Consider the following 23,542-nt stretch of genomic DNA (forward strand, 5'->3'; position numbering starts at 1 on the left):
ATTTGGGGGACCCCAAAAACCACCAGTCCAAAATAATCTCCAAGGCCACATCATGTCCCTGATTATCATAATAACCAATGCTTTTTGTTAAGTTATTTGCTTCCATATGATTTTAGAAGGAATAACATTTTATAATCAAATTTATATTCTACATTACATTACGTCTAGGAAACATGAGGTGGCACATAATAGAAAAGACATTTCTCCTAAGACCATTAATATAGAGACCACACACAGAAAGGAATAAAACATATGCCCCAAACCTAGACTGTGTTTGCACATTTGATTGAGTTCCAAGTTTCCTGAAACTAGTCAAATGAATTTTTTATTACAACGAATTGTTGATTATCACCTATTCAAAGACACCAATTTGGGATGGCTAGGTGGCTTATATGGTTAAGCATCTGACTATTTCAGCTCAGGTCATGATCTTGGTTCTTGAGATCCAATCCCACGTGCCTCCGGCTCTATACTCAGGGTGGACCCTGCTTGAGATTTTCTCCCTCTCCCTGTGACTTCTCCCCCAACCTATGCTCTCTCTCTGTGTCTCTTTCTCTCTCAAAAATAAATAAAATACATATTTAAAGAAAAAAAGACACCAGTTTGTCAACAGAGAGACACTTTTCTGATACTAAATTTTCCAAATTAGACCCTGTGTTTGGGAAACAGAAAAATGAACTCTTTTTTTCAACAGTAATTTGGGAAAAGTTGCTTTCTCCTATGGTCATTTATTATATTGACATTTGAGAGTATCACCTCAAAATAAAACTCAGCAAAGCCACCAATGCAATGCTTTAAAACATTTAACAGCTATAAATACATTAACTCCATCTATGTGAGCAGATTGGCTCCAGGAATGTTTGCAGAAGAATGAGCTTTAAGGGAATACAACATAAAAAGCTAGGCTTTGTTAGGAACAAGTGGCAGTAAAAGCCAGCCTATGGGGTTGATGAAATGTAATGGGGTTGGGTCTGGCAGTCACACATGGGAAAAGTGGTCATATTAAAGAAGGGAGAAGGGTATCTAGGAAAAGGGGAGGGAGGACTAGAAAGAGGAAATGAGTGGGTCGAAGATCACCTACACCTCCTTGGTAATTTTGCCCAAGGTCATCTTTACAACATGCAACATGAAAAGCTTGACAGTTGTCTGCAGAGGGACAGCCATCATAACCCAAATAACTTTCATTTGGTTCTCTTATGCATAAAACACATTGGTTGTGTGTCAAATTGCACTCTGAAAATGGTAAATGAAACTCAAAATTGTACCTCTAAGACAGGAAAATTTGTCCCAAAACTTCTTAATTAACCTCCCTTTCACTGAAAGTTTGAAAGTAGAGTTGTTTTCTTTTTTGGGGGGAGTGGGGGCAGAGCTTTTATTTGCTTGTTTGTTTTCAGAAAGCCATTAGTAATCCAGAACCAAACAAACTAAAACCCTCTAAAACATTTGACTGTGAGTTCAAGTCCTTTCTGTATTGCAATGTGGTGATTCTTCCTTAGTATACTACTCAAGCAGTATGTGTTGGGCGCCAGAACACGTTAGACCCGGTTTCAAGAAACATAGCACAAATTAAATACTGACACAGAATTGATTTTATTTTTTTTAATCAGACAAAAATTTCCCTTTACCCCTAATTTTTAGTAATGCTAAAATATCAGCAAAACAGATTTAGCTTAGAATAGCACGAGACCCTTATTTTCTGTCCCCTTGCTTCCAAGGGTAACTGATTCTAGAAGAAAGAAGGGACCCATCGTTTCTAGGGTCCACTCCAATCTAAGTATTGTAATTGCTATAGAACTAAAGGGGGTGACCAACAGTCACCACATTCTTATGTGTTTTTGTCTATATTTGTGCATTAGGGGAAAGCAGTGGGAGGAGAATGGAGGTTTTGGTCTTGAATTTTTTTCTGTCCGTAAGTACATCAAAGGCAGGGGACACTTTTTATGTATCTTGGCATCCTCGGTACTTAATACCTTACATACAGGTGACATCAGGGATGTACTTATTGAACTGAACTAATAATAAGAGCAGTTCTTCAAAGCATAACTTCTAACATCCCAGAAAAATTCACCCTGACACTGGATTTAAAGGGTTACTGAATCATAAATTCAGAAGAGTCCTAGGAGAGGGGAGTCAAGGCACCGTCTGTGCACTTCTATCCCCTTCAGCAGGCCTGCCCCAGCAGCTGCTCCAGTCATGTCAGCACCCCCTTATTTGGCTCTGGAGATAATTGGGGAATTTGTGTGATCTTTTCTGGTAGAAATGGTTGAGGCCAGGGACATGACATCATAGCAGGTGCCGGCATTAGGAGGAAGTCTAGTCAAGTGTCCCCTGAAAGAAGGCATGACCAAGGCTACCATCAGTGACAAGAATGCTGGCATGCTCCTCAGGCAGCACAAATACAGACAAGCCCAGAGAAGCTCAAAGACAGGAGGCTTCCTCACCATTTCTGTCCTTGCGTAACCCCAGAGGATGAGAATTTCTCCTTTATCCATCACTGGAATCATGGTTCCTTTTTAGTATCTCTCCAGTGGTAAGAGCTCTTAAGATAATTATGTATACAATTTTTTAATTAAGTATAAAGGAATAAATAGAGCCAATAGTATATACTAATTAGATGATTTCCAAGTACTTAATCCCATCAATTGAATTGGCATGTATTTTTTGGTAGAACTGACTTTTGTGTCACTTCTACCTCTCCTGCAGCCACGCCGCCCTGTGACTATTCACCAAGGGCTGTTGGATCACTGACAAGGCGAGGCTGGCTTTCTCCCAGTCTTTTTCTCTTCAGCTGAAATAATTACTGATTCTCTTAGTCAGCTTACCAACAGCTATCTGGAATTTTTCACACAGAATTTCTTGAAAGTACAGTTCCTCTTCTCCTGGGAAAATTCTACCTCCACCAAATCCCTTCTGTTGTTGCTCCTCTGAAATTCTTTATCCAAATGCCCCAGATTTCCTGACAACTCCAGGCTTGACTCATTGTCTTACCTGATGAATGTCAGCATGTTTAGTGGAGGACTTTAGCCCACTCACGTTTATTTTAACCTCCAGTATATTTAATCATTATTACTTTTTATTTTAAATTCTCTCTCTCTCTCTCTCCCTCTCTCTTTTTTAATTTGCTATTTGCTGTTGTTTCTTCCTTTTTCCTAACTTGTACTGGATGACTAGGTGTTTTTTTTTTTCTTTCTGTCTATAGCATGGACATTTTTTTCTGTTAGGGGCCAGACAATACATATTTAGACTCTGTAATCCATACGGTGTCTGTCACAACTCACCAGTTTTGACGTTATAGTGTGGAAGCAGCCAGAGACAATATATACATGAATGAACATGGCTGTGTTTCAGTAAGACTTTGTTTACAAAAACAAGCAGCAGGCCAGATTTGGCCGGGGGCTGTCGTTTACCAACCCTGGTTGTAGCGGATTAGCAGTTCCACATCCTTCATTTTAAACAAATATCCCTGGCATCAGTAGAATATATGTTCAACTTCTATGACAGGCAATCTAAACAACATGATTTAAACAAGATAATTTATTTCTCTAATTACATGTGAGTAGTCAGGGGCTGCTTTGACAACATCATAGAGCCAGGACTCGGGATTCTGTCTCATTGGTCCTCATCACAGTTGCCCTCAATTGCACCTACATCCTCATCCACATTTCAGCCTATGGATTGGGGGGGAAAGGGAAGTGGACGCCATGCTTCTTGTCTTTAGGGTTTAGCCTGGGATAGGCACATACCACTTCCGCCTGCATCCCTTTTATCAGAAGTTTGGGTTAGGTCACAGCTGGCTTATAAGGGAACCTGGGATATGTAGACCAACCAGTGGGCTATGTAGTCAGCTACAAAGCCTATACTATAGAGGATGGGAGGATAATACTGGGGAGCATCTGGGAATCCCTACTACAACTGAAACTTTGGATTTTTTACTTGCTTCAAGAATCAATTACAACCTATAACCTTCATCCAAGCAAAACAAAACTTCTAGCATATATTTATTGAGCACATTTAAAATCTAAGTATGTTTTTAATGCTGTCATCTCCCTAGATTTCAGTTTCTTCTAGCTCCCATGTGAGTTTCTGGTGCTTCACACTCACCCCCTCACTTTTTTTCTACACCACCTTTTTAAAAAAAATGTTTACTTTTTTGAGAGAGCATAAGCAGTGGAGAGACAGAGAGAGGGGAACAGAGGATCCAGAGTGGGCTCCACTCCAACAGTCTGACAGTAGAGAGCCAGATGTGGGGCTCAAACTCACAAACCAAAAGATCACAACCTGAGCCAAAGTTGCATGCCCAACCCACTGAACCACCAGGTGCCCCACTTTTTCACCTCCTTTTTAATAAATTTATTAATGATTATTTTAATTACATAATAATTACTTAATAATTATTTGTTAATAATTATTTTCTAAGATCTGACCTCTAGACTTTCAGGACAATTTCTCTACATCTTTCTCCTATTTTTCATGGGAAAAGAAGCAGCACAGCACGTGGGAAAGGCTTAAAGTTGCTGCTTAGAAAGACCTGGGTTTTAATTACTGTCATTTACATAAGAGTTATGTGTTTAGTGGTAAACAACATGAGATGAAATACCTGTTAATGTGACATGTCACTAAGGGAAGGAACAGCCCTCCACAGACAACATGTCAGTGAATTAATTCCCTGCTGTTATAATCATTCTGAGAACCTCAGTCCTCATCCCCCTTTATGAATAATTTTCCAGTCGTATGTATGGGTGTCTGACAGTTTGTTTATATGTACATTGGGGAGAAGAGCCAAAATTATTTGGCTTGGCATCAAAAACTGCCTCTATTTTTGTTGTCTGCAGTGTTCTGATTCAGTGCATTTTAATAAGTTTTTAACAATGCATGAATTTGAGTCAGAGGAACTAGAGGAAAGGCTAGGATGACACACACTTATTATAGGATATAAAGGGATGATACGTCATCTATTGTTCCCCATGCCAACAATCCTTAAATCAGTGCCCCTTCTCCTTTGGAACTGAATTGTTCTCATTAAGACTGGGCACAAGCAACTTGGCATAATTTGGTGTTTTCCTTTAAAAGGTTTTAAATCTGAGGTCATGCTTGAGTTCATTTCCAAATTCTGTCTTACCTAGATTTTATCCACTTTCTGGAGGGTCTGGGCATTGAAAGCCTTCTTTTCTACACAGCCATCAGACATTTGTACTCTATTGTATGGGGATATATCTTGATCCGCTTAAATGCAGACAAGATATGCAGATATTGGTTTTTTTTTGAGTCTGGGATAATCCTTTTCTTCCTGCATGTTCTCTTCCTGCTCTTTGGCTTACAAGGTTGAACTAACAATGAGACAAAGTAAAATTGGAAGCATTGGAGTGTATTCCTTTCTTTTCTTTTCTTTTTTTAAATATTTTTATTTATTTCTAGGAGAGAGAGGGAGAGAGAGAGAGCGTGAGCAGGGGAGGGTCAGAGAGAGGGAGACACAGACTCTGAAATAGGCTCCAGGCTCCGAGCTGGCAGTCAGCACAGAGCCCGACGTGGGGCTCGAACCCACGAACCGCGAGATCATGACCTAAGCAAAAGTCGGACCCTTAACCGACTAAGCCACCCAGGCGCCCCTATTCCTTTCTTTTCTTAAATGAAGAAGTAATCTGGACTCTCATTGAAGTCCTATATTGGGATCAAACCAGTGTATTTGAGCTGTTGGTAGCTTCTTCCTGTTGCTGGAGGTAGCGTTTGAATTCTAAGTTGCGTAAATGGAAAAGCTGCTATCTGGGGGCCTATAACCAATTTCTGCATTAAAATGGAAACTGGAATCTATTCTGTGGGCAGGACTTTGCTAGGTTTTGCATTGCAGATAGATGTAAAGCAAATAACTTCACATTAATTTTGAGAGCACTGAGCCACTGAAATAGCACAAATATAGATGCTTCAGACTATGTTTTCATTCAGGTTTAGAAATAGGAATTGGCTATGTCTTTAGCAAGACTGTGTCCTTGCAGAAAAACGTCTTTGTTTTCTAAATATATATTTGACTGTGTCCCAAAAGAGTAGTTATTTAGGACTGAATAACCTACTCTTTGGTTAATATGTTGCTCATTAATTACTGTGATTGCCTTGCAGTAGGGTGGGTAGGGGCATCAGACCACACTGCATTTCCCTCCTGTCAGTCATACTGGGGCATATAAAAGAAACGTGGGCTTTGCAATGATGGAAGGAGAACTCTCTGAATGGCTGAGAAGGGTGGGGAACTAGGCTCTTAGGAGAAAGGACATGGAATGTGCTATTTGCAGAACATAAGCAGATGCCTGTAAATAGTGACAGGTCAGGAGAAATGACCTGTAGGGGACCTCTGTGAGCATGGCCCATGAGCTCTACTTAGCTTTTGTAGCTCAAAGTTTCCTAAATGTATTGAAATAAGGAACTCCTGTGTTGCATAACACTTGTTAATATGCCACAGAATACTTTCTGAAGAATGTATCATGGGAAATGGTGTTAGCCAGACTTCCTCCTAGTATGCATCAAAGTTACCTGGATGACTTTTGGGAACACAAATTGCTCCCCCTACTCTCAAAGTTTCAGATCCAGTAGGCTTGGGGTGGGCCTGAGGATGTGTACTTCTGGCAAGTTCTTGGGTGCATGCTGATACTGCTAGGTCTAGGAACCACACTTTGAGAATGCATCACAGACTGAAAGGGTTTGAGCCATTCTTTCTCTTTCTAGAGTAACACAAATCTAATCAGAAAGAATAGTCATTGAAGTAAAGGCCAAATATTGAAAGCCCACAGCTAACAGCAGACTCAGTGGTGAAAAACTGAAACCTATTCCTCTACTGCCGGGAACAAGATAAGGATGCCCACTGTTGTCACTTTATTCAACATAGTGTTTTAGAAGTCCTAGCCAGAGCAATTACACAAGAAGAATTTTAAAAAGATCCAATTCAGAAAGGAAGAAGTAAAATTATCCCTATCTGCAGATGATCTTTTTTTGTTAATAAAAAAAAATGTTTTAAAGTTTATTTATTTATTTTTTAGAGAGAGACAGGAGACCAAAAGATAGGATATAAAGGTACGATATGTCATCTATTGTTCTCCATGCCAGCAATCCTTAAATCAGTGCCCCTTCTCCTTTAAAACTGAATTGCTTTTATTATGACTGGGCACAGGCAACTTGGCATAATTTGGTGTTTTCCTTTGAAAAGAGAGAGAGATGGAGAGAGTCCCAAGCAGTTCTGCACTGTCAGCATGGAATCCAATGTGGGGCTTGAACTCACAAACCATGAGATCATGACCTGAGCTGAAACCAAGAGTCAGATGCTTAACTGACTAAGCTACCCAGGCTCCCCCGACATTATCTTAGTATATTTAGAACACCCAATAGACTCCACAAGAAGACTGTTAGAACTAAGAAATTCTTTCAGAAATGTTCAAGATACAAAATCAATATACAAAATTTAGTTGTGTTTTTATACATGAACAACAAACAGTCTGGAAAAGAAATTAAGAAAAAAATACCATTTGCAATAGTACCAGAAAGAATGAAATCCTTAGGAATAAATTTAACCAAGAAAGTGAAAGACTTGTATGCTGAAACATATACACAGCATTGATGAAAGAAATTAAGTTGCAAATGGAAAGACATTCTGTGTTCATGGATTAGAAGATTTAATATTGTTAAAATATCAGAGCTATCCAAAGCAGTCTACAGATTTGTTTATTTTTTAATTTTTTTAAATGTTTATTTTTTGAAAGAGAGAGAGAAAGACAGAGCATGAACAGGGGAGGGGCAGAGAGAGAGACTTGGAATCCAAAGCATGCTCTGGGCTCTGTTCAGTAGCAGGGCTTGAACTCATAAACTGTAAGAGCTGAAGTCAGATGCTTAACTGACTAAGGCACCCAGGTGCCCCCAAAACTGTCTACAGATTTAATACAATCCCAATCAAAACCCTATTAGAATTTTTTACATAAATATAAAACATAATTCCACAATTCATATGGAAACACAAAAGACCATGAATGGACCATGAATGGGCAAATCAGTCTTGAGAAGAACAAAACCGGAGACATCCCACTTCTTGATTTCAAAATATATTACAAAGCCACTGTAAGCAAAATACTATGGTACTAGCATAAAGATGGACATATAGACCAATGCGACAGAGCAGGGAACCCAGAAATAAATCCATGCATGCATGGTTAACTGATCTTCAACAATAGTGCCAAGAATACACAATGGGGAAAGGACAGTTTTGTCAACAAATGGTGTTGGAAACACTGCAAAATGGGCAGCCACTCTGGAAAACACTATGATGAGTCCCCAGAAAATTAAAACTACAACTATCATATAATCCAGTAATCTCACTTCTGAGTATTTACCCAAAAGAATTGAAATCAGGATCTTGAAGAGACTAGAATTTCCATGTTCATTGCCACACTATTCACAAAATGTGGAAACAACCTAAATGGCAATCAACAGATGAAAGGATAAAGAAATGTGGTGCCTCCATACAAAAGAATACTATTCAGCCTTTAAAAAGAAGGAAATTCTGCAATATGCAACAACTTGGATGAGACTGGAGGGCACTATGCTAAGTGAAATAAGCCAATCATGGAAGACAAGTTCTGCATGATTCCCTTATATTAGTTATCTAAAATAGTCAAATTCATAGAATCAAAGAGTAGAAAGGTGGTTGCCAGCAACTGGGGAGAAGGGGAAATGGGGAATTACTAATCAACAGGCCTAAAGTTGCAGTTAAGCAAGACGAATAAGCTGTAGAGATCTGTACAACACTGTACCTATAGTCATTGATAATGCGTTGTACACTTAAAAATTTAAGAGAGTAGATCTCATGTTAAGTGTTCTTAGCACAATATTTAAAAAAAAAAAGACTACTTTTTTACACCATATCTAGATATAAACTCAAAATGGATTAAAGACCTAAGTATGAGACCTGAAACCATAAACTCCTAGAAAAAAACATAGGCAGTAATTTCTTTGACATCAGCCTCAACATCATTTATCTACATATGTCTCCTCAGGAAAAAGAAACAAAAGCAAAAATAAACTGTCAGGACTATACCAAAATAAAAAGTGTTTGCACAGCAAAGGAAACCATCAATGAAACAAAAAGGCAGTCTACTGAATGGGGGAAGATATTTGCAAATGATATATCCAATAAGAGGTTAATATCCAAAATATACAAAGATATTATACAACTCAAAACCAAAAAAAAATATCCAAATAATTCGATTAAAAATGGGCAGAGGTCCTGAATAGACATTTCTCCAAAGAAGACAAACAAATGGCCAACAGACACATGAAAAGATGCTCAACATTACTCATCATCAAGGAAATGCAAATGAAAACCACAATGAGATATCACCTTATACCAGATAGAATGGCTAGTATCAAAAACACAAAAAACTACAAGTGTTGGTGACTATGTGGAGAAAAAGGAACCCTCTCGCACTGTTGGTAGGAATGTAGATTGGTTCAGCCACTGGCAAACAGTATAGAGGTTCCTCAAAAATTAAAAATAGAAATCCCATATGATTGAGTAATTCCACTATTGGGTATTTACCAAAGAAAACAAAAATGCTAATTTGAAGAGGTATATGCACCCTTATGTTTATTACAGCATTATTTACAATAGCCAAGATATGGAAACAATCCAAGTGTCCATAGATGAATGATAAAGAAGATGTGGTATATATATACATACACAGAATGGAATACTACTCAGCCATAAGAAAGAATGGATCTTGCAATTTGTGACAATCTGGATGGACTTAGAGGGTATTATGCTAAGTGAAATAAGTCAGAGAAACACAAATACCATAGGATTTCACTTATATGTTGAATCTCAGAAAGAAAACAAGTGAACAAACAAATCAAGTGGATGAAGACCCATAAATACTGAGAACAAGTTGATGGTTACCAGAGGGGAGGAATGTGGGAGATGGGCAAAATGGGTGAAAGAGAGCCAGAGAGATAGGCTTCTACTTATGGAATGTGTAAATCACAAGGATGAAAAGCAGTTCATAGAGAATGTAGTCAGTGGTACAGTAATGGTGACAGATGATAGCTACACTTGTGAACATAGCATAATGTATAGAGTTGTAGAGTTGTAGAATCAAGATGTTGTACACCTGAAACTAATTTGACATTGTGTGTCAACTATACTCAGTTTAAAAAAAAAAAGTAGTCATTGAATTCCTACAATGAGCAGGGCATACAGGGTTTGTTCTGCCTGGTAACACAAGGGCACACTGATAAAGAAGAGCCCAGAGACAAAAATTTAATAAACAGGGTGCCTGGGTGGCTCAGTTGGTTGGGCATCTGACCTCAGCTCAGGTTACAATATCACGGTTCGTGGGTTTGAGCCCCACGTTGGGTTTTGTGCTGACAGCTCAGAGCCTGAAGCCTGATTCAGATTCTGTGTTTCCCTCCTTCTCTACCGCTCCCCCACCCCCATGCTCTTTCTCTCTCTCTCTTTCAAAAATAAAATATAAAATAAAAATTAATAAACTTTTATATTATCCAATATAAAATAAAATTTTATATTATCCAAGCTTACTAGTCATTTTGACCATTTTACAATTCAGTAGTGTTTTTGTTTGAAGAATAAAATAACTGAAAGAATTTTACTCATTATTTTTATTAGCTCTAGTGACTTTTTTGCAGTCTTGCCACCTTAAAAGCCGTTTGGGCATATTGGTATATGTTATCACAGCAGTTCATCCAGTCAATTAAATCTGAAAAAACCCAGTTAGTCATTTGGCAATTTGGACTGCATAATAATAAACAACTGGTTTTGTTGATTGCTTCAGCTGAATTGATTAAATGCCTCAAGAAACAGTAGAAACACTTCAGTTTGTATGACAGCTTTACATTTCTGCTTTCCAGTAATTATCATCTCTGTTGAGCCAATGCTTCCAAAGGAAATACTGTGAAATGTTCTGAATTGGTATCTCACTTGCAATATATTATTATCTTCATTATATTTACCTGAAATAGAGAATTAGCAAAAACAAAATCAAATACAGGAGAATAGATGAGCTGTGTGTCCCCAGCCAAAGTTCATCAGGAGAAGTTAAATATGTGCATGATAACTATTTCTGCATGTGTGAGGCAATTAGAAAGTGATATGCATTCTCAGCCCCAAATTCAAATGTGCTTCACTCCAAGTTACTTTAGGCATTGCTTCTTAGCATACCTGCTGATGGTGATGAACTTCAAGAAAATGTCAAGGGTATTCATTCTGTTTTTCAAAGACCTAGGGAACCAGATAGCCAGTCATCTTCTTGTAAAGTGCATCTTAGTGACTGTGGTGGCCCTGAACCTGTGTTGCACAGATACCCAGCTGTGGTGAGCATAATTGACTGGCCCTAATAGCCACCCCTCTGAATGTACCACTGCATTTGCATCAAGTTCATGATGCCCACAGACTGCCCCCAGTCAGTGACTGAGCATGATGAGATACAAATGTCTTTTTGTGTGACACTCAAGACTGCTTCAATGGGTGGTTTGGCTCGAGGACTCCCCGTTGGCCTGGCTGAACCTCTCTTGGAACTGCACTGCAGTCTGAGATCTTAGTACCCAAGCCCCCTTCCCTCCCCTCTTCCACAGGAATTGGACCTTTGTTTCCAGCTGAAGGCTCTTTCCTGCCTACTCCTGCCCTCCCTTCCTCATTCTTGGCAGCCATTACCCTCTCTTGCGCATCTAACCTCATCTTGGAATCTGAGTTCTCGGAGGACCTGAACTCACAATGACCATGATTTTTATACTGTCACACAAGACAAAATCAAGGTAACCTGTGTTTTAGGAATGAATTTTAAACAATGGAGGTGGGGGGAGGGGGGGAAAATGCCCAGCCTAGAGGAAAAGAAGAAAATCTGAAAGTTTAATAGTTTTCTTGTCAGTGTCACAAATCAGTTGATGTTTTCTGGGGTTACTTCCTTTGTATTTGGCGTGTCAGAAATATACACAGCAGCACTTTGCTCTGATGAAAAGTCTGGCTTCTCGATATGTACCCTCTCTTATTCAAAGATTGATGCAGAGATATTGAAACCTATCTTTCATGTAAAAGTGTATAGGTTTTGATTAATAGATCATCTTATTGTTTCTACTTGAAAGTGTTTCCTGTTAGAAAACCATTATGAAAAGTTTAGAACTTTTCTTATTTTTAAGTAAGCCCTACGTGCAACATGGGGCTTGAACTCACGACCCTGAGATCAAGAGCTGCTCGCTCTATGGACTGAGCCAGCCAGACCCCTGTAGAACATTTTTTTTTGTTTAATTTTTTTTACATGTATTTATTTTTGAGAGACAGAGTGAGACAGAGTGCAACGGAGGAGGAGCAGAGAGAGAAGGAGAGACAGACTCTGAAGCAGGCTCCAGGCTCTGAGCAGCACAGAGCTCGATGCAGGGCTCAAACCCACAAACCACGAGATCATGACCAGAGCTGAAGTCGGACACTTAACCGACTGAGCCACCAAGGTGCCCCAGACATTTTTTAAAAATAGGCTTCATGCCTAACATGGAGCCCAACAGGGGGCTTGACCCTGAGATCAAGACTTGAACTGAGATGAAGTCAGACGTGTAACCAACTGCCACCCAGGTGCCCTAGAACATTATTATTATTTTTTTTTTTATTAAAATCACCACCTAGTTTCAGCACCCAAAGATACATGATAGTTACCATTTCAGTGCTTTTGTCTCTGTCTTTTCTGTGCATTATGTTTATATCCATCCAGATGAGATAATACGATACATAAATTTAGTATCCTGCTTTTCCTTCATGGTAGTAAACTTTTTTATAGAATACTCTTAATGGGTGCTCAGTATTCCATTGTGCATTATTATACCTTATTGTTGAAATTCATATAATTCCCTTTTTTTTTTTTTCTTTGGTATTTTTAATGACTAAAACAAAACAGATCTAAAACCGCAGCTTCTGGAAGAACTACTTGTTCTTGCTGGTCTTGGACCTCTCCTGGAACTTGACCTTGGCCTCTTGTTGGGCCTTGCATTAGCAGTGCCTGAAGGGGAACCTGGGTAGCTCAGTCGATTAAGCATCTGACTTCAGCTCAGGCCATGATCTCACAGACTGTGAGTTCAAGCCCCAACTTGGGCTCTCTGCTGACAGCACAGACCTCACTTCAGATCCTCTGTCCCCTCCTCTCTCTCTGCCCTTCCACACTCACATGCACGCTTGCTCTCTCTCTCAAAAAAATATATTTTTTTAAAAAGAGCAGTGTCTCTGAAGACATCCTTGTTGACAACAGTTTTGTCCAAGGGGCTATACACAGAGTGCCTTGTGGGCATGAGGTGATTGTAGTTATAAACTGTCACAAAAGACTTGATCTTGGACCTCTTGGTGATTTTCTTCTTGCTTATGACAGCTGTCACTTTTGGGGAAAAGAGGTCAATTCTGGCCATCCTACATGGCTGTAGGGATGGTCTGAGGCGCCATCATCAATGCTCTTCACAATGACCACTTTGCATCCAGAGTAGCAGCCAGCCAGGACCAGCATCACCTTTCCAAGTTTCATTAATTTGCCCTTCTCAGCACCAGCTGCTACAGCCTACAGCAGAAACCAGAATTCAGATAATTTTTAATTTGCTGGCTATTATAAGCAGTCTATGATGAATGTCTTTGTTCATAAACTTTAGTATGCATTTGAAGATTTTTTCCTCCCTTATCTAGATTCCCTAGAAGCCCTTCCTGGCTTCCTGATAAGCCTACAACTTGAGAAGAACCAACCGGCTTACTCTCGACATGCACACAGCATGTTAGAAGGATACAGGGCTAGCACTCAGAAGACTCACTATCCTACTAACTACATGGGTGCCCTAGACAAGTGTCTTTACCTCTGCATCCACACATGTAAAATCATGGACTTTAATTAGATAATCTCTATCATTCCATCCATGTTCAATATTCTTTAAACATTTGGTCAATGGACCCAGCTCCTATCCAGGCCAATGATTTTTCTTATGCCCTTCAGAGCTGTGTAACACGAAAGAACAACACTGGTAATAGATCTAGGGTATTACTATATTGCTACCTTGATACCATAGAGAGTACTACAAATAGGAATATGGTTGGTTCTGTAACTCTCCTCTCTCCAAATCCTTTAACTTAGTATTATCTGTGTGTTTTTAAATTACTTTTGGCTTCTAAGTATGAAGAAGTATATTATAGCTATGTGAACCTGCTCACCAACTCTTCTAATATTAACCCAAGGCAAAATATTGTTCATGTGTTAGATTATATGAAGATGTCACATTTAAATTGTTTCTTTTGTGTTTAAATCTGGCTCCGTCTTCATTTATAAGAGACTATATTAAGTGTTTCTCTGTGCATGACCTTGTGCTATGAACTGAATTACAAAGACTTTTTTTTTTTTTTACATCAAGGAATTTCTAATGAAAAACCACAACAGTGAGGACAATGAACATCTAAACAACCAGTCTGAATCTCCCTTACTCTCTGGGGCTGAGAGCCTCTCCTGGGGCTTCAGAAAGAAGGGCTCTAAGGAGTTCTGAGTGAGGAGAGGCTGGAGCCAGTGAGATACTGTGCTCCTTAGAGAGAAGATATGTGGATAAATGAGACTCTGGAGGTTTTCAGATGAAGTGATGAGGCTTCGGTCTACCAGACAGAGACTATTTCAAGATCTGAGATGTAAATTAGGAAAGATTTTTCTTCCTGATAAAGGTGGAAACAGAGCCATCTGATGTTTTACAGATCGAAAATAAGTCAGATACAAACTCTAAAAGAAATCATAATTTAGGTGAAGCAAATGACAGCGCAAATAAGTGATGGGAGTTAGCATGGAGAACTAGGCTCAGTGCTCAGATGCACTAAAGGGCTTACATGAGAAAATGCAATTACTTTCAATTGCACTAGACCTAATTAGTTCCCCTTATTGCTTCTAATAACAACCACTCTTTATGAAATATACTAGTTCCAACTATTTGCTTGCTCATATTGTGAGCTTTCCTGGCTTTGTTAGTGGACCCCCAAGAGCAGGTTTTTGAGTCTTAATGCCACAGGAATGAACACTGAACACAAAAGAAAGAAAGCAGGTGGAATTTATTAGAGATAGCTTATGTACCAGGGAGCCAATGAGAAAGAAGAATGTCGCTCCCAGAAGTGGTAGCAGTGTGCACGTCTTATAAGACACTTTTCCAAAGAGTGAGGGGCTGTGAGTAGGAAGCGTCCTTCAGTCCCATGGTCATTATCTGGTGACTGATACTTTTTAGTGGACACAAGACAGTCACAGGATACCTTTCTTGATGGTTGATGTGCTTTAGGGCTCCTGGAAAATAGAAGTACTCGTGCAAGCTGGCTTTAAATTGTTACTTTCTAATTTTGCTCCATTACTCATACTCCATAACAGCACCATTACTCCCTGGTGGCTGTTATCTGTCATTTGTTCTTGTTACAAGAAGGAGGTATTTGTCTCTAAGCCTATGGAAACTTCTAACCCTTGCCTCAGACCAGTGGCTTTACAAGCGTTAAGTCCCTCTTGCTTTTCCTGTACTATCTCAGCTTTACTACCAAGGACTTTCTGGTGGGCCTGGGGAATATTTGTAGGAAGAATATTACCTCTCCTCTAAATGGATTTGAAGTAGAGAGAGTGAAATGAACACTTTAGAGAATGCCTGTGTTACCAAGAATCAGCTAATGCTAAGCTAGGGTATGTTTTCCAAATGAGGATATTTTAAATAGACTAACTGGTGCCCAATGTACTATGCTACCCGGACATGAATTTTAGGAACTTGAAATTCTAGTGCAGAAGAGCCTTCATTTGGGCTCCCCTAAAAACATAGTGTGAGGCAAGAAGTGGGGTGTGGTAGTTGAATTGGGAGGTGATCCCAGGGAGCAAGTGTGAGGCTGCTGAGACAAGGACACAGAACAGAAGAAAGAATAATACATGGTGACTTCCTGAGCAAAAAAGAGGCCACGACAGGGAGACTTTTTACTGCTGTGGACATTGGGGACTCAGTCCCATTACAGACCCTCAAAGGAGCTGTGGAAAATGTGTCTCAGAATTATCCCACTTACGGACAGGAAGGCTGGGAGATTCACTCCCTAACATCTTCCTCATTCATTGAATTTTTTCCCCTAAGGTTTACTTTCCTCCAAACTTCCACATTATGTTGGGAGCCATTCTGAGCCCACTAGTCGAGAAAACTCCTGGTGAGTTTAAAGCAAGTTAACACGGTCTCTTGCCAATCAGACGACAACCAATATCCACCCCCACTCAATTATTTCTGCTTGAGCACTGACCCCTAAGGTACCTTGTTGATCAATATCGGGAGTGACTTGTCCCCTTATTCTGGCCCTGGTATGATGATTGCACCTTGTGAAGGAACTTATTGTGGGAACTTCTTCTTTTGATTATGGGAACAGACATCGTGTCTCCAGAAGGTCCTGTTTCCCTCCATACTTTCCCTTGAGCTATAAACAGGCTAATGACCCTTACTCATAAAAGATTGACCTTTATGTGTACAATTCTGTTTCTAGCATTGCGTTAGTCCAGGATGTTCATACAGCTCAACATGTAAATCAACTAACCAAAAATGTCTCTCATGCCTACCTATTCAAGAAATCATAAAACTAGACACAAAGGTAAATGCCCTCGAAGGTAAATGCTATTCTATGTATTGGAAATGAGCTAAACTCTTTAAAGGTATGGTTGGCTCTCCGGTGCTGTAAAGAATGTAACTGGAAAATCAAGTCTTGCCCGGAGACAAACAGCCTAACTTAGAAGGAATAGATAAGGGCAGTAGATAAGTTACTATATATACCTTTGCTAACTGATGGTGTATAGCAGCCCCTTCCCTAAGGCCTACCTTCCACAAACACCTTCCCTTACCCTGACAGCTGTGATGAGGATGGATAAGAGTATCTACAAACCTATGACTTAATCTTAGTGTTATTAAAATGTGAACACCTTGTTATTTTCTTAGTTACTCAACCTCACTATAATTGGGGCAGTTCTGCAAGAAGACTTCTGTAAAACCTGTTTCTGTACATTATCCAAAAACATCTTATCACAAAGAGCTATCCATTGGAAAAATTCCATTTCCTGATGCCATGTTAACATTTGACCTGTAAATAAAGACACCAAAACTGACAGGATGGAGAAGCCTGCCTGGTGATCAGAAAGGATCTCAGGGCTCTCTCACTCTCTCTCTCGCCGACACAGTCCATCCTTCAGGGACCCCTGGACCTGCCGGAGCTGGCCTCCGACAAGATTATATCTATGTGGACTGAAAAGACTCTGAAGGAAGTCCTACGGCAAATAGCACAGAGAACCCCAGCACATGCTTGATGTGAGACATAGGCTATTGTAAGTTATTGTCATGTCTCCAAAGAACCCAGCTAGCAACCCATTAAGTATCTTTCCCAGGAAATTAAATCCTGCATCATGGGAAAATGCTTCTAGGTCAATAAATGCTTCCCAACAGAACTTTACATTCCACTCCCTCTGTCCCAACACCCTGAAGATCTACTCCCACACACATTTCTAGGTTCCTGCCAGCACATATTAGTAAGACCCTGCAGTTCTTCCAGGAAGAAAGCTGTCCAGCAGGAACCTTTTAGGCTATGCCAAGAGCTGACCCTAATTATTAATCTGAAGGCAATGGTGGAAGGTGTGTGAACCTTGGAAAGGACAAGCATCATTTTACAGCTGCCTCAGGTGAAGGCTTTATGTCATCTGTTGGCAAAGGGGAGCTGCTCTTCTCTAGTAAGATGAATGGGAGTGTTTGTTTCCACTCAGAGGAATCCAGGGCTTCAAAATTCTCAAGTACATCCACAAAATATGCCATTCCTTGTCTCAGCATCTTCCTCCTTCCCTATAAGAGCTCTGACCTTCCCAAAAGGAAACCTGCCAATGACACACAGTCAGTCTCCTTAATAGCACATCTGCCACTTACCAGTTGAAGATGAGAATCTCTGTGATGCTGCCATAGACACTTTCTGGGTTTCACAGCATGCCCTCTAGTTGTGAAATAGATAGTTGGACCATTCTCTTTCTTCCAAGTTTTTAGAGCATATCATAAAAGTCAGCCAACTCCATAATCCTCATACTTACCATCCTAAGTGCTAGAGCTTATGTGCAAGTCAGGGCTTTCCCCTTCTACGTAAACCTCATGCCAGTCCTCCACTAGTGAGATTCTTAGCAGTGATGAGAATAATCATAGATATTCTTTCCATTCCAATCACAGAATCACTAGATGTTCTTTCCATTCCATGTACCACTGACAATGGGATCCTTGTTTTCACCTCACCAGTTGCAATGTCCCATCCCCAGGACCTGCTTTTTCTAGCACTTCCATTTTCAACTGTTCTACCTCGGGTTCCCCTAAACCCACATACCGACTGAGCAAATTTCCTCAGTTTCTGAGAACGGACTAAGAGAACCAGAGAGACACCATGCATACACTTGAGGTAGGATGTTATCCATATGCATGGGATTATTCATCATGACCACTGAAATCAGGTAGGCCAGGAGGATAGCTCAGGGTACTCCAACGGTCTGCTATAAGAGATTTGTGAACTGGATGTATCTCAGGAAAATTGACAGACATTTTAGAACCTTTGATAATCAACTCATTCCCCCAAACCATCAAATCAAGAATAGATATAAAATTCATTAGAATAACTTCTTTAGTCAAAACCTGAAGAATGCCAATGACTTAAAGCTAAGATTCATGGATAAAAGTGTTTTATTTTCCTAAGGATAAGAAATAAGAATAAACTAGAAAGAGGGGAAGTGACTTTCTAGAATAAACTAGAAAGAGGGGAAGAGACTGTTCCATCTGAGTAGGATGAAAAAAAACCAGGAAGTGACTGGAAGATACCAGGCAACACTTCACTTCTGAGGTGTACTAATGACATTGGGAAGCTAGGAATCTATGTGTATTTAACATTATTTTGGATGTAGTTTTACCCAAAAGGCCCTACCATTGTAGCAGAAGCACCTTTTGTGGTACTGTGCATGGGAGGTCCTGCAAAGAGGGGCAAAGCATTTATAGCATCTAAAGCCTATGAACCTAGAGTCTTATTCATGGTAGGGAAGGCCTTGTTCTCTCACCCCCACCAAACGTCAGGTGGTAGCAGCAGAAAGTTGTCAAGAAACACAGCAACGCCATCTGTTCAAGGAGCTGTCTACCTGAGATTCAGTGTAGGGATGTTTGCTCTACACATAGCTGGAAAAGAAAAAGCTTCCAACTGGCTTCAGATATGTGTTAGGATAGGATACATGTTAGAATTGGCTAATTGCTATAACCAGCAACCCAAAATCTCCATGGCTTATGCCCACACAAAAGGTTTCATTCTTGCTCGTCTCATAATGCAGTCAGGTTGGCAGGGACTAAGGGAGCCAAGGGGCGTCTTTCATATTGTGGCTCCCCTGTTCCTTAGAGCCTTGGAGTCCTCCACTAGATCCTCTGCCTCCATCCAGCCCAAGTGCAGAGGGGGAGAGAGAGAGAGAGAGAGAGAGTAAGTGATGAGGGAGGGTGAAGGACCACCTTAGAGGTGGAGACCTGGTGACCCACATGATTTCTATCTGCATTCTTTTACCCAGAACTAGTCACACAGTCCCACCTAGACGCAGGGGTCTGGGAAAAGTAGTCTTCCCATGAGCCCAAGAGGGAAATGAAAGAGTCTGGTGAATATAGGGAAATGTCTCTACCGCAAGCTGTATTCTATATATAATTGCACTAAACGATGTCCACCAGAGAAAAGATCATCACTGACATAATTCTAAAAACTCCATTCTTTACACATTTCTGATTTTGATTAAGAAATTGCTCAAATTGGTGCTCTTATCGTTTCTCTCTGATGGCTGAATAGAACTTATTTTCTGGGCTTTTCCTCCCTAAGCTCTGTCAAGTTTCTGCTCCAATGTCACTTCTCAGTGAGGCCTTTCCTGAGCATCCATTTAAAACTGCAGCTCATACATCTCATCACTCCAATTCTGCCTTATTTTCCCCTATTATGACATGTATCATAATCTCACTTAATACATTATTTACGTATCATATTTCTTTTTTATGAAATGCCTTCCATTATTGAAATTTAAGCTCTAGTATGACAGGTGCCTTTGTCTGATTTGATCACTGAGATATCCTGATGCCTACAATGATTCCTGGCACATAGTAGCCATAAAGAATAAACAATGAACACATGAACAAGGAGCCACAGGCATCCATCAAGAAGGACTCCATAAATAGATGTCTGTATACCCGTGTTCATAGCAGCATTATTCACAATAGCCAAAATGTGGACATAACCCAAATGTCCATGGAGGGATGAATGGATTAACAAAATGTGGTATATACATACAGTGGAATATTATTCAGCTTTATGAAGGAAGGAAGTGGTCCAGTAATCCCACTTCTGGGTATATAACCAAAAGAACTGAAAGCAGGGTCTTGAAAAAATGTTTGCACATACATGTTCATAGCAGCACCCTTCACAATAGCTAGGAGGTGAAAGCAGTCCTAATGTCCATTGAGTCATGAATGGGTAAACAAATGCATACACATACAATGGAGTATTATTCAGCCTTAAAAAAGATGGAAATCTCTTTTTGTGCTACAATGTGGATGAACCCTGAGGACATTATGCTGAGCGAAATAAGCCAGTGACAAAAAGTCACAAATATTGATGGGTGGTGGACTGCAGAAGGAGAGGGAATGGAACTCAGGACTGAGAGCAGTTCTCTGACTTCAGGCCACATTTGGACTAGGCCATATTCCTGTGGTATCTTTCTTACTTTGTCCATTCTCTGGGCTCTCAGTCTTCCTTCTGGAGCCATTTCAGAAGGAGTGAACTTGATTAATATATATGCTGACAAAGAGTTCAATCAACCTAGAGTTCAGCAGTACAGATCAGATTGACCTGTCTGATGGTGTGTTGATGGCCACCTCACAGCCCTCAGATGACAGACAGGAGCAGCATCATGGAGTCACCTCCTCCTGTTTCCCAGGAGCCGTCTCCAAGCCTAGCTATCAGACCCCTGCAATCTTGCACACCTACAGTGGCCTATGAAATAGGTGAACTATGTGGGCAACTTCTCCTGGTGGATTACAGACCAGCACAGATCCAGGTTATTCACCTGGTAGGAATCTATGATGCAGTAGAGTTGAAATCTGCAGAGAATGGAGCAAGTGGTCAGTCCAAAGTGTATGCTGATGTGATTCTCCATGGATTCACTCCTGAGATTCTGGCGATTCTGCTGATGGATGGACCATACCCTCAGAACCTTGTACCCTCATCTACCCAGGAGAGAAGCCCCACAGTGTGCCTCACAATTGAAATCCCACTTCAGGAGCCCTTCTTCAACCCCTCACCTGTTGGATCTGCCCCTACCCCCATTTCTTTTCCCACCACCTCTCTCCTCAAGCTTTGGAGTCCTTCCTTTTCCTGTTGATATCCAATATAGGCATCTCCTGCCTTTTTAAAATGCAGAGATAACCAAGCAAGGTGATAGTTTAAGGAAAATATACAGAGAGAATATGAGAAAAACCATTTACCTGGAGAATGCTTTTCCCCCCATGTTTTGTTTTGTTTTCGCTCAGTGATACAATGTTTAGTTTTAATGCCTGTCAGCAAAGAGGAGGGGAGAAAGTCCTTGTTCACCCTGTTTTCAGTGATTTGTCTTTCTGATACGTTGAAAATTGTGTAATAAACTTGAGGACACTGTCAACCTCTTATACCATGAACATGGTTCAGGAGCGTGCAAGTTTAGTTCATCTGAACAAGATACTGGTCACTGTGCCAGAAATTGATATATGACGTATGACCTTACATTATGCATCTCCATATATTTTATAAAATGTCCTTCTGATTAGGGCAAGAAAGTTAAAGTGGATAAAACAGTCCTTTGAAGGAGCCAGCTCATAGGTGCTGCCAGTGGCCATTCTAAATAAGATAAATTTAAATATCCATAATTCCAATAGTGAAACTCAGAGAGAAAAAGAGAGAAGAGGAAAAGTTCTCCTTTATAGAAAAATAAGATATAGAGGGAAAATAATAAATATAGAAGAAATGATTTAATGAGAAATCACCATTTTGTAACCCTTATTTAATAATTGATTCAAGCAATGATAAAGAGAGGATGCTAAAATCATTAGGTGAAAGCTTATTGGAGAAGAAGATAATTATGCTATTCAAATTATCATCCCACAGACTCCTTTTATAATTAAAAAGAAGGAAACAAGGTTTACATGAGGATATCTGATGGACACACCCTAACCGCGTGGTCAAACTTTCTCAGTAATAACAGAACAACTGACATTCTATGCCTTTTTCTCATAAGCTACAAAAGGAAATATATAGTATCATCTATGTAGTATTCTTGCCAAAAAGTTTAACTTGAATCTAATCATAGGACCAACACAGAATTGTACATTCTACAAAACAACAGCTCAGACGTCAAAATGTTGGTGTCAGGAAAGAAAAAAGAAAAAGTAGAGGGAAGGTATTCTATGTTAAGGAGGACTAAAGAGATAAAACAGTCATACATAATGCATAAATCTAGATTTCATCTTGGATTTTAAAAATATATGTAAATACCATTTTAACAGATAAGTGGAAACTTGAATATGGACTGTATGTTAGATGATATGATCAAGTCAGTGTTAAATTTTGTGAATGATAACAGGGGTGGAATATCATGAGAGTGTCATTTGGAATGGAGTGTCATCATATTTGTAACTTATTTTTAAATTATTAATAAGGTGTATATTTATATGTATTATATGTAACATACATAAGTAATATACATACGTATGTATAAATAGAGACAGAGACAGAAACTAGAAATAATGACCAACCTATTAGCAGTGAGCATCTCTAGTGTTCAAATTGTGGTCTTAAAATAATATTTCTCACTAAGAGAAACTGGAGTTTCTAGAAAAAAATGGCTAATTCCAAGTCCGTGGCAGCAAATGAGAAGATAAGCCTTGAATGTCTACCAACCCCGAGAAATTATCAAAGACTGCTAGGGTCACCTCAGAAAAGTTCAGGAGACAATATAAAGAAGTTTTCACTGGCCAAAGTTGGGACAAGTGGAGCTTCAGTCATGATAATACTAATTTTGATGGATTGAAACAAATTAAATATGTTTAAATCTACGAGGTCATAATGATATATATGTTTGTGCATATATAATATGTATATACATGTATGTATATATATGGAATTGATCACCTTCAGAATGTAATTGGAATCAATTCATCCTCTTGAAAAATGATTTAAATAAAAACAATGCAGCATCTGTCCTACTTTCCTATATGAACTATGCCACTGGGTAGCCAAATAATAGACTGGGGGAAAGTATCTTTTTAGTAGTAGTATTTAACAAATGAAAAAGAAATTATTAAAATTAGAATACATCCATTTTGTAAATGAACTACTAGATATAGGCAGCAATCATCAGTGGCTTCTAACATCACTCCAAGGAGACAACCAGATGAGCCTTCTATAGAATTGCCCAAAATCTTCTATAATCTTGCCAATGGGTTCAAA

General features: G+C 39.6%; 1 protein-coding gene and 1 pseudogene across 2 annotated transcripts in view; one reads left to right on the plus strand and one right to left on the minus strand.

Moving 5' to 3' along the window:
• Positions 1 to 23,542, plus strand: part of LOC144229222 (uncharacterized) — a 93,022-nt gene that overhangs the window by 36,109 nt on the left and 33,371 nt on the right. The gene's annotated exons all lie outside the window — the stretch shown is intronic.
• LOC144229221 (large ribosomal subunit protein eL27-like) lies at positions 12,929 to 13,544 on the minus strand (annotated as a pseudogene).

The sequence above is a fragment of the Crocuta crocuta genome, unplaced genomic scaffold, assembly GCF_008692635.1.
Source record: "Crocuta crocuta isolate KB4526 unplaced genomic scaffold, BGI_CrCroc_1.0 scaffold163, whole genome shotgun sequence".
NCBI lineage: Eukaryota > Metazoa > Chordata > Mammalia > Carnivora > Hyaenidae > Crocuta > Crocuta crocuta.